At 44.4% G+C, this 16,598-nt stretch overlaps 1 long non-coding RNA gene across 1 annotated transcript in view; it reads right to left on the bottom strand.

The window, feature by feature from the left end:
• LOC143818652 (uncharacterized) overlaps positions 1-16,598 on the bottom strand; it is a 401,158-nt gene that overhangs the window by 24,614 nt on the left and 359,946 nt on the right. The window contains exon 2 of the long non-coding RNA XR_013224674.1: positions 15,502-15,667. This is a non-coding gene — a long non-coding RNA (uncharacterized LOC143818652). The remainder of the gene's footprint in view (positions 1-15,501; positions 15,668-16,598) is intronic.

Here is a 16,598-nt window from a genome sequence, read left to right as displayed (position 1 = left end):
TCTTGCATCGATACAGAGGTCTTTGTCCATGCCAGTTAACAGGTTGATATGTGATTTGCCGACACGGTAGAATTCCACTCTGCACATGTTGCAGCGACTGTGTCAGCAGCAATGAGCCATGACGCAGTATGTCATGTCGTATAGCCTGGGCCAATGCAGTATGGACATGGCGCATATCATGTTTACAGAGTGGGCATAGATTAAGGAACTCTGCACCCTTCTGCACAGTTTCTAAATGGCTACTAAGATGGTTAACACTGATGACGCCTTCATCAGCATCACTATTCCGGTCATCTATATGCTGGAGCAGACTTTGAATAGCCTGTGGGAGGAGATGGTGATCCCAGAAGAAGAGGAGAAAGCAGAGGAGGATGCAGAAGGTATAACATTCTCTCTAAGTTCAAGACAGTCTTCACACACGTGGGTGCCAAGGAAGGGTGGATTACTGCGATCGAGGGGGCTGGTGATAACAGACAAACTGTTATCGAAGGTACAAGATCTGAGGAACAAATGGAGGAGGAAGAAGTGATGGGCGAGCAGCTGTCAGATGAAGAGGATAATCCTCCCCTCTCTGTTGTTCATGGTTGTCAGGAGGGGATGAAGGAAACGAGACTCATTATTACACAGCTACCAACACAGCATGGGCTTGGATCTCATGGTAGAGCCCGACATATGAGTGCCTTCTTGCTGCACTATCTGCAACATGATCCCTGTATGGTTATGATTAGGAATAATGCTGACTACTGGGTAGATCCCCATTATAAAACCAAAGTTTGCCAGAGGATTCCCACCCTATAAAGGGACCCGTGAATGCTGAAGAATCAAAACAAGCAGTTCACTTCGCAGCTCTACACTTCCAACCTCCGGCACGTCAATTCATCAATGCCAAAACATAAGCAGCAGCAGCAGTAGTGGAAGTGGAAGAAACAACTTCTGTGAGTCCTTTGACACTTTTTTAGACCAACTCGTGCACCAGCACAACAGAGTCCAAATCTTAGACGTGGTGAACGAATGGAGAGGATGGTGCAGGAGTATCTAGAACTGAATATACATGCCATCAGGGAGGGTTTGGACCCTTTCACATTTTGGTCTTCCAAAATGGATGAGTGGCCTGATGTCGCCTCATACGCCTTGGAGGTTTTATCATGCCCGGCAGCCAGCATTCTCTCAGATCGTGTCTTCAGCGCTGCTGGTGATGTCCCATGAAAGTGTAGACTGCCTAACTTTCATCAAGATGAACAAGTCATCGATCTCCAAGGACTTTTGCACCCCAATCACAGACTGTACAGACTAGGTGATATTGCATTTTTTAGTGTGATGCATTAATGTCACGTAATTGCATTCTGTGATATCTGTAGTGTGTCTTCTGTGCCTGCTGTGGCTGCTGCTGCTGATGTTAACACAAATTTCTGGAAATGTGAACAGTCATGGTTGGTCTATATGTGCTGGGTTAGCTGTAGTGGAAGACGTCTTGGTCTCAATTATATTTCTAGTCTCGTGACAGTTATTCCATGGTTGTGTCAGGCCCTCATTTTTTAAAATGTGAACACTCCTTGTTGGGTGTACATCTACTAGATTGAGTGCAGTGGAAGACCTGTCAGTGTCTATTATACTATTTCTACTGTGGTGAAATTGATGCCACTTTGGTGGTGTCTGCCAGTACCGCATTTTTCCAACCATAAAACGCACTTTTTTTCCTCCAAATTTGGGAGGAAAGTGTGGGTGCGTCTTATGGTCGGAATGCAGCATGTGGGGAGGGGGGGCAGCGGCTAGTGGGATTGCACTGTGATCCCACTTGCAGGAGGAAGAAAAATGTCCCAGCTGCCGGGAATCCAGCGCTGGGGAAACCACATGGTCCCCATGATAAAGTTCAGTGAATATTCATTAGCCGCTTCCCCGCCTACCTGTCAGCTGAGCGGTAAGCGGGGAGCAGCAAATGAATAGTCCTTCACTGAAACAGGGACACACATGGTTTCCCCAGCGCTGGATTCCTGCAGCTGCTGGGGAGATCTGTGTCCAGTGGAGGAGGGGGCAGCACCAGGGGCCAGGGGAGAAAAGATTGCTGCATACCTGCCTGGGCTGGATGCTGAGGCATAAGGACCTGTGTGATGTCATGAAGAGGGCGGGCTGGAGCATCACATGGCAGCACAGAGCCCTCCCTCTTCTGATGTCATCACAGGTCCTTCAGACTCCACACTAGAATCTGCTGGCTTCCTCTTATGACCTGTGCTGTGGAGAGGCAGGGAGGGCTCTGTGTGTGCAGTCATGGGATGCTCCATGTGGCTGGCTGGCACAATTAAAAGGTTAGTCTTTACAACACACAATAAAGCATTCTGCCACTCCTGTGGTGAACTATAACTCCCAGCATGTCATATGATCTGCAGGACATGCTGGGAGTTATAGTTCTCCCAATGGGATCTTAAAGCAGTACTCCAGTGTTATTTTTCAGTTCTGGAGTGGTGCTTTAAATGTAAGCCCTGTGCCCCCATTCTTATACTCATCCTCCAGCATCTTCATATAGTATATATATAAAAATGATCCGCGCTGGGTTCTCCAGTTTTGTAGCCACTAGATACCTCCAAAAAACAATAAGTATTTGCACCTTTTATATGACTTTAAAAACTATTAAAAAATATATTTGTGTTGTGTTTTAAAATAACTCCACCGTGGAGCACGACATTACCATAAGAAAATTCTGAGCAAGATAATAAATTGAATTTTTACCTGGTGCGGTACAGTCGATAATGTCCACAGTTCCCTTTAATCGGTCTTTGTAAAAGTCCAAATGTGGAAAAATGCGGCTTCGGTGGAGTTTTTTTCTTTTTTCTCTTTTGCTTTCACTTGAGCGGGCTCCAGGCAGTGCCCCGGCCGGCGGCAAAACAGCCCTATGCTCGCTCACTGCTAGTAGCGACTATGCGCTGTTGTGCAGCTCTCGGTTCTCTGCCTCTGCAGGACCTTGCGTGACGTCACGGTCATGTGATTGCTCACGTGACTTGCTACAGATAGCACAGTGGACCAATTTCCTACTAGTTTCGGAATAGGACGTATTCCTTCATCAGGGATCCCTGATGAAGGAATACGTCCTATTCCGAAACTAGTAGGAAATTGGTCCACTGTGCTATCTGTAGCAAGTCACGTGAGCAATCACATGACCGTGACGTCACGCAAGGTCCTGCAGAGGCAGAGAACCGAGAGCTGCACAACAGCGCATAGTCGCTACTAGCAGTGAGCGAGCATAGGGCTGTTTTGCCGCCGGCCGGGGCACTGCCTGGAGCCCGCTCAAGTGAAAGCAAAAGAGAAAAAAGAAAAAAAACTCCACCGAAGCCGCATTTTTCCACATTTGGACTTTTACAAAGACCGATTAAAGGGAACTGTGGACATTATCGACTGTACCGCACCAGGTAAAAATTCAATTTATTATCTTGCTCAGAATTTTCTTATGGTAATGTCGTGCTCCACGGTGGAGTTATTTTAAAACACAACACAAATATATTTTTTAATAGTTTTTAAAGTCATATAAAAGGTGCAAATACTTATTGTTTTTTGGAGGTATCTAGTGGCTACAAAACTGGAGAACCCAGCGCGGATCATTTTTATATATATACCTGTTTATAGCTACTAATACAGAAGGGTGGCACTGTATTTGTATCTGCTGCAGGATTCACAGTTTCTGAAGCGCTACTGGAGTCTTTAATTTTATCTCTTCATATAGTACTTTACAGACACCACACTGGTCCCGCAGCAACATCTTCTACCCATAGCTTCCAACATAATAACATACTATTATATATAATAACACCACATATAATAGTATGTTATTCAATTTTACCACCTTTTTTTTTGCTTCAAATATTTTTTTCCCTATTTTCTACCTCTAAAACCTGGGTGCGTCTTATAGTCCGGTGAGTCTTATAGTTCAAAAAATACGGTAATTTTTTGGAAATATGAACACTTGTGATTGAGTGTCCATCTGCTGAATTGGATTTAGTGGAAGACCTATTGGAACCTATTATACTGTTTCTACTCTCATGAAATTGATGTCGCTTCTGTGGTGTAAGGCCCTCATTTGTTTAAATGTTAACACTCCTGGTTGGTTGTCCATGTGTTGGATTGGGTGAAGTGGAAGACCTGTCAGTACCTATTATACTATTTCTACTGTGGTGAAATTGATGCCACTTTGTTGGTGTAAGGCCCTCATTTGTTTAAGTGTGAACACTTGTTGGATGTCCATCTGCTGGATTGGGTTTAGTGAAAGACCTGTCAGTTCCTAGTATACTATTTCTACTGTGGTGAAATTGATGCCACCTTGGTGGTGTCTGCCAATAATTTTTAGAAATGTGAACACTCCTGGCTGGGTGTCCATCTGCTGAATTGGGTTTAGTGGAAGACCTATTGGTCTGTATTATAGTGTTTCTACTCTCGTGAAATTGATGTCACTTCTGTGGTGTAAGGCCCTCATTTCTTTAAATATGAACACTCCTTGTAGGGTGTCCATGTGTTGGATTGGGTGTAGTGGAAGAGATGTTGGTCCTTATTATACTATTTCTACTCTATTGAAATTGATGCCACTTTGGTGAAGTCTGCCAATAATTTTTGTAAATGTGAACACTTCTGGTTGGGTCTCCTTAATGAGCGTTGCCGGTAGCAGTAGCCCTCCAACACCATCAGGCCTCCACTTCCTTGGACTAAACTACACATTATACTATCCTTAAATTTTTCTGACAATGGTAGTCTACAAAACTGATATTTGTGCCACCTGAGTGTGGCTCAGCATGAAAGCAGGTAGAAGTGTTGCATGTGGTATCAGGATTCCCAGCAAAGGGGGCCTACACTGATCCCTCCTCCACCTTGTCTTAGGCCATGGGCACACGTTCAGTATTTTTCGTGTTTTTTTCGCGTTTTTTCGCTATAAAAACGCAAAAAAACCGCTAACATATGCCTCCTATTATTTACAGTGTATTCTGCATTTTTTGTGCAAATGTTGCATTTTTTTCCGCGAAAAAATCGCATTGCGGAAAAAAAAGCAACATGTTCATTAAAAATGCGGAATTGCGGGGATTCCGCACACCTAGGAGTGCATTGATCTGCTTACTTCCCGCACGGGGCTGTGCACACCATGCGGGAAGTAAGCAGATTATATGCGGTTGGTACCCAGGGTGGAGGAGAGGAGACTCTCCTCCACGGACTGGGCACCATATAATTGGTAAAAAAAAAAGAATTAAAATAAAAAATAGTCATATACTCACCTTCGATGGCCCCCGGAGTGTTCCCGCCTCTCACCGCTGCATGCTGCCGCTTTGGTTCCTATAGATGGTGTGGTTCAGGACCTGCGATGACGTCGCTGTCTTGTGATTGGTCGCGAGACCGGTCATGTGACCGCTCACGTGACCGCGACGTCATCGAAGGTCCTGAACCACACCATCTAGGAACGGACGCCGCTGAGGATATCGGCTGTCTGCAGAGGGTGAGTATAACCATTTTTAATTTTTTTTTATTATTTTTAAACATTCTATCTTTTACTATAGATGCTGCATAAGCAGCATCTATAGTAAAAAGTTGGTCACACTTGTCAAACACTATGTTTGACAAGTGTGACCAACCTGTCAGTCAGTTTTCCAAGCGATGCTACAGATCGCTTGGAAAACTTTAGCTTTCTGCAAGCTAATTACGCTTGCAAAATGCTAAAAAAGACGCGAAAAAAACGGGAAAAAAACGCAAAAAAAAAAATGCGGATTTCTTGCAGAAAATTTCCGGTTTTCTTCAGGAAATTTCTGCAAGAAATCCTGACGTGTGCACATACCCTTACTGTGACTTTCAATTGAAAGCTTTAAATACTATCCCAGACCCCGATACCTCATTGTAAGGGGGTGACTTGGTATGTCACGTGCCGCTCCTCCTGTGATTGCTGAGCATATGAGACACATGTGGCAATCTTGATGCTTTGTTAATGTTTTGCTATGGTATGCATTGTAGTGTATTTATTAATGTGATATATTTGTATGTAATGTGTTCTGCATAAGAGATAGGTTAGGAAGTAGTGCAGGACTGTAGGGGAACTAGAATTAAGGGGGCATATTAGAGTTAGCATATATAATAGATGTAAAAGTAGGAAGATTCAGGCAGCAAAGGAGTTAGATAGATGGGGGGCACATAGCAGCATGCTGCAGGGGATATAGGAAAGGGACTTCCTGGTAGAAGGGGAGTATGGTCTAGGACCTGAGACAAGGAGGATATATGAAACCTCTGGGGCATTGCCAAGCCTCCATTACGGAAGAAACCTGTTGCCCCAATGAAGAATTGGGCTCTCAGAGCTGGAGAATCCCTGGCATCCTGTCCAGGGACAAGACTTTTGTAAAGGCAGAGGAGATCATCGTGATAGATTCCTCTAACTTTGGTGCCGGGGTCTAAGACTGGAGCAGGAGTGATAGCGAGAACCCCCTGTAATCTTTCTTTATAGGAGCCGGACCTGGGAAAGATCAGAGACTGATAACAAAAGAAATAAATGAGAAGAAGAGCCTAAGAGGACAAATGATGTTAGATTTTCTAGGGAGAGAAGAGAGAGTGCTGTTGTGTCTACAGCTTGCTGCATAAGAAGAGAAATGCATAATGTTGGATGTCTATTAAAGTTTGCAACGTTTAATGGACTTGTGGAGTACCGCATATGCGGCGCCCCAGGGTCCTGGTCGTCGCAGTGGTATTGCTTTCCTCTCGGGGAGAGTGATGCTACGTTTGGAGGCAAAGAAGGATAACTGCATCCAGGTATCACAAACATGCAACACATTCACACTCCAGGCCACCAGGGGGAGCTTCTGCTCCTATTTATTAGGACACTCCCCATATATACATATATATAACTGGTAGTCTGTACGGAAGGTTAGTCAGTTCCAGACAGGAGTTGGTTCCTGACAGAGCTCCAGTCAGGAGTTCCAGACAGTAGTCTAAGGAGCAAAGAACCGAAAAATAGCAGTCATATAATCCCAAAAAACATTTTTTATTATTAGTTAACAATAAAATTACACACATAAAAAAACAAACAATAAGTGGTGAGACCAGTAGATGGAAAATATGCCTAAAGCAACATAAAAAACTAGTCACCCGGGAACTAACATCCCCAATGGTGGTCCGGAAACAGCCCGTATAAATAGAGGGGCATATAATACGATGCAGGGTCAGTGCATTAGTGTAACCAAAAGTATCCAACAGTACCGTACTTGAAAATGAAAAGGCAGCACTGAAATACAATTTATCACCTGCTATAAGGAGTCCGGTCCAGCACAGGGGATGTCAGAACACCCCGACGCGCGTTTCGGCACGTGTACCTTCTTCAGGGGGCGCTTAGTGGTACATGGGTAAAGGGAGCAGTTTATATATGTGATCCATTAATGAAAAGAATATACAGCTGTGGGACGTCACCCTCGTCCGTCCAGTAGCAGATCAGCCGACGACCGGAAGTGCGCGGGGCCCCGCGCAACCGGAAGTGCGAGATCTGCGGCCGGAACAGAACAGAGGGAACGGGCGCATGCACAGATGAACATATACGAAGCAGCGGCCATATTTGAAAAGGGTAAATACAAGGGAAAAGCCATAGACATAGAATATAAGCTGATGTATAAATTGGAGCAGAGGTACGTATACAAAAGAGTCTGTAAGCATACAGACAAATAGCCCTAGCAGTGGGAATCAGAGAAATCTTGGAATATATAGGCTCATCTGATAACCGCAATCATCATCATGACATCACAGAATAGCTAATACAAGTCTACAAAGATTATAAATATATATCAATAGTATCAAACATGGAGTCCATGACCACAGTAGATATAAACAATTACACCAATACAAGTAATGCATATATAAATAAATAACAGGAAATCCCATATACCGCATACTGATATAGTATATTAATACAACTAGCAGCAAATAGATAATACAAATCTATATAGACATATCAGTTTGAATACCAAATATATAGAAACCACATACAGTACATAAAATCCAAATAAGTATCCATATGATACGCAATGATGTCCAGAACAACATCTGGATTTTTCTGCAGGGCTAAACGATCCCCTTCTTCTTTCACCTTTTGTTCACTCATATTACAGCCAATTAGACGTAAGTGGCCAGCAGTCAGTATATAACACATGTAGATCCTATATAACAAAACATAGAAAAAGGAAAGTTAAAATCACACTAAAAACATCATGATGCGGAAAGACAAAACTAAGCACAGCAGTGTGACGACTACAAAAAAGGGGCATAGCTTATGTTTTCATTCAAGCCAGAAGGATGTACTGTGTCCAGCAACCAAATCCATCTCGTTTCTAATTGACCGAGACGTTTAAACGTATTCCCACCACGAATATTGACATTCAACATGTCAATTCCGCGGACCCTCAACAAAGACGCATCACAATTGTGAAAGGTAGAAAAATGTCTAGGGATAGTTTTTCAAAGAGATTTATCAGTCTGGGTAGCAGCCGCCTCAATCCCCAAGACATGCTCCCTGATCCTAACTTTTAGGAGTCTAGTGGTCATCCCGATGTATATTAGGCCACACGGGCAGGTAGCAAAATAGATAACAAATCTGGAGGTGCATGTAATGCGTTTCCTAATGCTGTACTCCCTGGAGCCACTTGAGTTGTGGAAGCTGCCACATCTATCCATATTCGGACAGGCGACACAATGTCCGCATGGGCACGAGCCCGTTGGGACTGGTATATCATCCAAAAAGGTTCTCGGTCCCTGTCCAATATGGTGGCTCTTAGTTAAAAGATCCCTCAGATTTTTGGCCCGTCTGAATGTGAGAAGAGGTCTCTTAGGGAGAAACTTACTAATAATGGGATCGGTTTGTAGAATGGGCCAGGCTTTGGTAAGCGCAGACCTTACTTTGTCAGCCTGGGGATTGAATGTTGTAATAAACCGAAGTTGATTATCCCCATTGGTTCTACCCTCATCCTGAGGCTTATATAGTAGATAATTGCGAGTAGAATACTTAGCCCTATGATAGGCTTTTTTGATGTGACGCCTACTATAGCCCCGTTCGACAAACCGTGCTGACAACTCCATAGCACGTCTTTCAAAATCCCTGTCCGTTGAGCAGATCCTCCGTAAATGGAGGAACTGGCCAACGGGTATAGAGGATATCATGTGTCGGGGATGACAGGATGAGGCATGTAGAACCATATTGGTGGAGGTGGCCTTGCGGAATATATCAGTATTTATATAACCGGTCTCATCCTTACAAACCATCACATCCAGGAAACTAATTTTAAACCTATCCCAGACACATGTAAGCTTAATGTTTAAGTCATTACTGTTGAGACAACCGATGAACTGTCCCAGGTCGGCGGCCTCACCCTGCCAGACCAAAAGGATGTCATCAATGTACCGCACCCAGAAGGGAATGCGGTCCATTGATGACAGCCTGTCCGACAGGAAGAGGTCCCTCTCCCACAGCCCCAGGAACAGATTGGCATAGGCCGGCGCAAAGGCCGCGCCCATGGCTGTCCCCTGGAGCTGCAGGTAGAAGGACCCCTTGAACACAAAAAAATTGTGTGTGAGGGTGAACTCCAATAGCCTCAGCAGGAGTCCCCTAAGTCCTATGGACATGGTTGAAGATTGTAAAAAGAATTTTACTGCGGCTAAGCCGTCCTTATGCCTGATACTAGTATAGAGGGACTCCACATCTGCTGAGACCAGTAGAGATTCACCCTCAAAATGGAGGCCGTCGACCCGGCGAAGCAGCTCACCGGTATCCCTAAGATAGGAAGGGAGAGCAGTCACAAGAGGCTGGAGGTGAAAATCTATCCACGCATTCACGTGCTCAAGGTAGTTTCCCCTCCCTGAGACTATTGGACGGCCGGGTGGTGACACCAGGTCCTTGTGGATTTTCGGAAGTAGGTAAAACGTGGCGACAGTGGGGTCATTAATGAGAAGGGAGGAGGCAAGTTCCTTGGTGATAATATCACCATCTAAAGCATCCTTCACAATGGACTCAAGTAAACCCGAGTATGCACTCAGAGGGTTGTATGTCAATTTTTTATAGCACACTGAGTCGCCTAATTGCCTAAAAGCCTCCCTCTCATATGACCCCACCGGCCACAAAACAACATTCCCTCCCTTATCAGCAGGTTTAACTACTATATCAGGGAGGTTTTTAAGATGTTCGAGTCGTTCACGCTCCTTAGTAGATAAATTATCCACTCGTGAAAATCTTGGAATATGGCAAAGGTCCTGGGTCACCACCCGGACAAATAAGTCAATGCAAGAACATGTCGCCAGAGGAGGAAACTTATTAGACCGAGAACGGATAGAGGGAGGAATCTTACCCCCCTCGTGGACATGTTCAACCGCCAGTTCCTCTAATATCCTCAGCGTAGCTTGTTCTTCTTCTGTTGGAAAAAGTGAATTGCTCTCATTATTAAAGAAGTGACGTCTCAACAGCAATGACCTTGCAAACAGGTTTAGGTCTTTTACAACCGTGAACTTATCAAAATCAGGTGTCGGTGGAAAAGAAAGACCCCTACCCAACAAGGACAGATCAGCAGGAGTAAGTATATGATGACTAAGATTAATTACCCGTTTATTAGTAAACTCGGACTCTATCTGATGTCTGGAATGTCTTCTGTAAGGATGGTAGGTATGATCTCGTAGGCGAGTAGATCCAGAAGAGGCAGAAGTATCTGACTGAATCGTATCTTTTTAGAAAAATATACCACTAACAAGATGATTCCAAGGGGCCTACGTGTCCGTGTAATACCCACATTTCCTATTAGTGATGACACTTTTATTAAGAAATGGGAAGAGGCGAGTAACCTGTGTTCCTTTACCTTGATGCAACTTTTGATTAATCTTAACTCATCCAATATTGATGAACTGGATAGGAAGATTGATGAGTTGCAGATTGCTGTCAAGGCTGATTGTCCTAAGGAGAAGTTACATCAGTTTGATTTGGAATTGGAGAAATCCTTAGACTCTCTGGCTAAAAAAATCCAAGAAAATCAGTTGTCCAAATTTAATAGGGACACTAAAGACTATCAGACAAATAGGGTTTACTTATGGAGGAAAGCTAATTTGGTACGAATTCCGTCTAATACATCTATTTCCTCGGTAAGTGGCCAGTCAGATACTTCTGCCTCTTCTGGATCTACTCGCCTACGAGATCATACCTACCATCCTTACAGAAGACATTCCAGACATCAGATAGAGTCCGAGTTTACTAATAAACGGGTAATTAATCTTAGTCATCATATACTTACTCCTGCTGATCTGTCCTTGTTGGGTAGGGGTCTTTCTTTTTCACCGACACCTGATTTTGATAAGTTCACGGTTGTAAAAGACCTAAACCTGTTTGCAAGGTCATTGCTGTTCAGACGTCACTTCTTTAATAATGAGAGCAATTCACTTTTTCCAACAGAAGAAGAACAAGCTACGCTGAGGTTATTAGAGGAACTGGCGGTTGAACATGTCCACGAGGGGGGTAAGATTCCTCCCTCTATCCGTTCTCGGTCTAATAAGTTTCCTCCTCTGGCGACATGTTCTTGCATTGACTTATTTGTCCGGGTGGTGACCCAGGACCTTTGCCATATTCCAAGATTTTCACGAGTGGATAATTTATCTACTAAGGAGCGTGAACGACTCGAACATCTTAAAAACCTCCCTGATATAGTAGTTAAACCTGCTGATAAGGGAGGGAATGTTGTTTTGTGGCCGGTGGGGTCATATGAGAGGGAGGCTTTTAGGCAATTAGGCGACTCAGTGTGCTATAAAAAATTGACATACAACCCTCTGAGTGCATACTCGGGTTTACTTGAGTCCATTGTGAAGGATGCTTTAGATGGTGATATTATCACCAAGGAACTTGCCTCCTCCCTTCTCATTAATGACCCCACTGTCGCCACGTTTTACCTACTTCCGAAAATCCACAAGGACCTGGTGTCACCAACCTGCCGTCCAATAGTCTCAGGGAGGGGAAACTACCTTGAGCACGTGAATGCGTGGATAGATTTTCACCTCCAGCCTCTTGTGACTGCTCTCCCTTCCTATCTTAGGGATACCGGTGAGCTGCTTCGCCGGGTCGACGGCCTCCATTTTGAGGGTGAATCTCTACTGGTCTCAGCAGATGTGGAGTCCCTCTATACTAGTATCAGGCATAAGGACGGCTTAGCCGCAGTAAAATTCTTTTTACAATCTTCAACCATGTCCATAGGACTTAGGGGACTCCTGCTGAGGCTATTGGAGTTCACCCTCACACACAATTTTTTTGTGTTCAAGGGGTCCTTCTACCTGCAGCTCCAGGGGACAGCCATGGGCGCGGCCTTTGCGCCGGCCTATGCCAATCTGTTCCTGGGGCTGTGGGAGAGGGACCTCTTCCTGTCGGACAGGCTGTCATCAATGGACCGCATTCCCTTCTGGGTGCGGTACATTGATGACATCCTTTTGGTCTGGCAGGGTGAGGCCGCCGACCTGGGACAGTTCATCGATTGTCTCAACAGTAATGACTTAAACATTAAGCTTACATGTGTCTGGGATAGGTTTAAAATTAGTTTCCTGGATGTGATGGTTTGTAAGGATGAGACCGGTTATATAAATACTGATATATTCCGCAAGGCCACCTCCACCAATATGGTTCTACATGTCTCATCCTGTCATCCCCGACACATGGTATCTTCTATACCCGTTGGCCAGTTCCTCCGTTTACGGAGGATCTGCTCAACAGACAGGGATTTTGAAAGACGTGCTATGGAGTTGTCAGCACGGTTTGTCGAACGGGGCTATAGTAGGCGTCACATCAAAAAAGCCTATCATAGGGCTAAGTATTCTACTCGCAATTATCTACTATATAAGCCTCAGGATGAGGGTAGAACCAATGGGGATAATCAACTTCGGTTTATTACAACATTCAATCCCCAGGCTGACAAAGTAAGGTCTGCGCTTACCAAAGCCTGGCCCATTCTACAAACCGATCCCATTATTAGTAAGTTTCTCCCTAAGAGACCTCTTCTCACATTCAGACGGGCCAAAAATCTGAGGGATCTTTTAACTAAGAGCCACCATATTGGACAGGGACCGAGAACCTTTTTGGATGATATACCAGTCCCAACGGGCTCGTGCCCATGCGGACATTGTGTCGCCTGTCCGAATATGGATAGATGTGGCAGCTTCCACAACTCAAGTGGCTCCAGGGAGTACAGCATTAGGAAACGCATTACATGCACCTCCAGATTTGTTATCTATTTTGCTACCTGCCCGTGTGGCCTAATATACATCGGGATGACCACTAGACTCCTAAAAGTTAGGATCAGGGAGCATGTCTTGGGGATTGAGGCGGCTGCTGCCCAGACTGATAAATCTCTTTTAAAAACTATCCCTAGACATTTTTCTACCTTTCACAATTGTGATGCGTCTTTGTTGAGGGTCCGCGGAATTGACATGTTAAATGTCAATATTCGTGGTGGGAATACGTTTAAACGTCTCGGTCAATTAGAAACGAGATGGATTTGGTTGCTGGACACAGTACATCCTTCTGGCTTGAATGAAAACATAAGCTATGCCCCTTTTTTGTAGTCGTCACACTGCTGTGCTTAGTTTTGTCTTTCCGCATCATGATGTTTTTAGTGTGATTTTAACTTTCCTTTTTTTATGTTTTGTTATATAGGATCTACATGTGTTATATACTGACTGCTGGCCACTTACGTCTAATTGGCTGTAATATGAGTGAACAAAAGGTGAAAGAAGAAGGGGATCGTTTAGCCCTGCAGAAAAATCCAGATGTTGTTCTGGACATCATTGCGTATCATATGGATACTTATTTGGATTTTATGTACTGTATGTGGTTTCTATATATTTGGTATTCAAACTGATATGTCTATATAGATTTGTATTATCTATTTGCTGCTAGTTGTATTAATATACTATATCAGTATGCGGTATATGGGATTTCCTGTTATTTATTTATATATGCATTACTCGTATTGGTGTAATTGTTTATATCTACTGTGAACATGGACTCCATGTTTGATACTATTGATATATATTTATAATCTTTGTAGACTTGTATTAGCTATTCTGTGATGTCATGATGATGATTGCGGTTATCAGATGAGCCTATATGTTCCAAGGTTTCTCTGATTCCCACTGCTAGGGCTATTTGTCTGTATGCTTACAGACTCTTTTGTATACGTACCTCTGCTCCAATTTATACATCTGCTTATATTCTATGTCTATGGCTTTTCCCTTGTATTTACCCTTTTCAAATATGGCCACTGCTTCGTATATGTTCATCTGTGCATGCGCCCGTTCCCTCTGTTCTGTTCCGGCCGCAGATCTCGCACTTCCGGTTGCGCGGGGCCCCGCGCACTTCCGGTCGTCGGCTGATCTGCTACTGGACGGACGAGGGTGACGTCCCACAGCTGTATATTCTTTTCATTAATGGATCACATATATAAACTGCTCCCTTTACCCATGTACCACTAAGCGCCCCCTGAAGAAGGTACACGTGCCGAAACGCGCGTCGGGGTGTTCTGACATCCCCTGTGCTGGACCGGACTCCTTATAGCAGGTGATAAATTGTATTTCAGTGCTGCCTTTTCATTTTCAAGTACGGTACTGTTGGATACTTTTGGTTACACTAATGCACTGACCCTGCATCGTATTATATGCCCCTCTATTTATACGGGCTGTTTCCGGACCACCATTGGGGATGTTAGTTCCCGGGTGACTAGTTTTTTATGTTGCTTTAGGCATATTTTCCATCTACTGGTCTCACCACTTATTGTTTGTTTTTTTATGTGTGTAATTTTATTGTTAACTAATAATAAAAAATGGTTTTTTGGATTATATGACTGCTATTTTTCGGTTCTTTGCTTACTATGCGTTGGCAGTTATCCGCATTGTCCATACACGGGTGGCGCATTTATTTTGTGCTATAATATTAATATTGATGTGACTTATATGCGCCACCAATATTGTCTATTGGGATTTCTATGCTATAGTAGTCTAAGGAGGACAGAAGGTTAAAGGAGTTGTTCATGCCCTCAGAGCTGCAGCTCCCAGAAAGAGACATTGAAAGGCAGAATTGTATTGCAGCGAGCGTGAAGGAAGTCAAAGCAAAGGAGAGGATACCACAGAAGGGGACCAGCCCCGCTCAAGCTGTTTCCTTCTGAGGCGCAAAATCCCGGTAGCCAGAACACCGAGGGAGTAAGGACCTCTATGCCTTATTTCAGAGACCGGCAGGACAGCTAATTGCAGGTTACCTGTCCGCATCTACACCCAGGAGGCAGGGTGACACCTACAGAGCTGCGTTATCTACGAGACCCTATAAACAGGCTCAAGTCACCAGTCATACGGGTTTTGTCCTATCCTATGCGGGGGACAGAGAGAGCGAAACATTGTATCTGTGAGACCCTTATGTGAAGCCATAGGCAGTAAGGGACTACACCACCACAGCGCAAAGAAAGGCTACTGATTTCCACCTGGACAAGGGAACTCTGGACTTACCTTCAAACCGGCCGGACTCTGCCTGCTCTGTGATCTGGTGCCCTGGACTGTGGATGCTGAAGTCTTCAGTAAAGGTAAAGAGACTGTAACCATGCGTCCTCGTTCTTCTCTGTGCCTCTCACCATCCACCATGTACACACCGGGAAGCCCTGGGGACATACTTCACCTGTGGGAAGGTATACCATTTAGCTGCCATAACATCACCACAGCGGACCCCTTAAAGCAGCGTCAGTCACCCTGACCGAATACCACAGGTGGCGTCACGAACATAAACTTTATCCCTTTAAAGACCTTACCCTTTTACACGGACATCCCAGGGCCACGGACCGGGTCAGCCACCGTGACATCCCCCTGTGAATCGAAGAACCCGGTACCGAGTACCCCACGGCCCTTGGGGGGCGATCCACATACTTTTGGAGCTTTATTACCCAAGACTGGACCACAGTGGAATCTTCAGTAACTGGAGTAAGTACTAAAATTGCATACTGCATCTTAACAGACTGGACATTATCCTTGTGAGACAACAGGATGTGAGAATAATTCTACCTGTCGCCACGACTACCACCCTGGCTGTCTTGCATCATGCCTGACTGATTGCTACAGTTCCATGCTAAAATTTTAACTGTTGGTGAATTGAAGCAACTTTCCTGGTTTGGCAGCATTTAGGGCCATTATAACGTGTCGTGCATGCGTTTGTTTTTGCCTCCCATTGAGCTGAATGGCGTTTGGTTATGTTCGGCGAATATTCGACAAATTAATCGGCGAATATTGCAAATTCGGCTTTCGTAATCCGAACCAAACATTGAAATATTTGCTCTTCTCTACTCAGTACATGAAGATCTGGACAAAGACAAGAGCTCCAAGGCTCCTCACCCTGACCTGTGGTTGAATCAGGTTCCATGTGTTTTATTTATTGAAATAATCAGCCTACACCCACTCTATCGATAAAGCCACCCTCTCACCCATATTATTACGGAGTTCCATTTTACTTTATGAAAAAAAAAAAGTGCCATTAAATGAAGAGGAGCAGATCCTGCGCTGCCGCCAAGAGTGCCATCAGGAGCTGTCAGTGGATTCATACAATTTGGCTGTTAGAC

Source organism: Ranitomeya variabilis, chromosome 1 (genome assembly GCF_051348905.1).
Source record: "Ranitomeya variabilis isolate aRanVar5 chromosome 1, aRanVar5.hap1, whole genome shotgun sequence".
Classification (NCBI taxonomy): domain Eukaryota; kingdom Metazoa; phylum Chordata; class Amphibia; order Anura; family Dendrobatidae; genus Ranitomeya; species Ranitomeya variabilis.
This window is presented reverse-complemented; position numbering and strand designations above follow the sequence as displayed.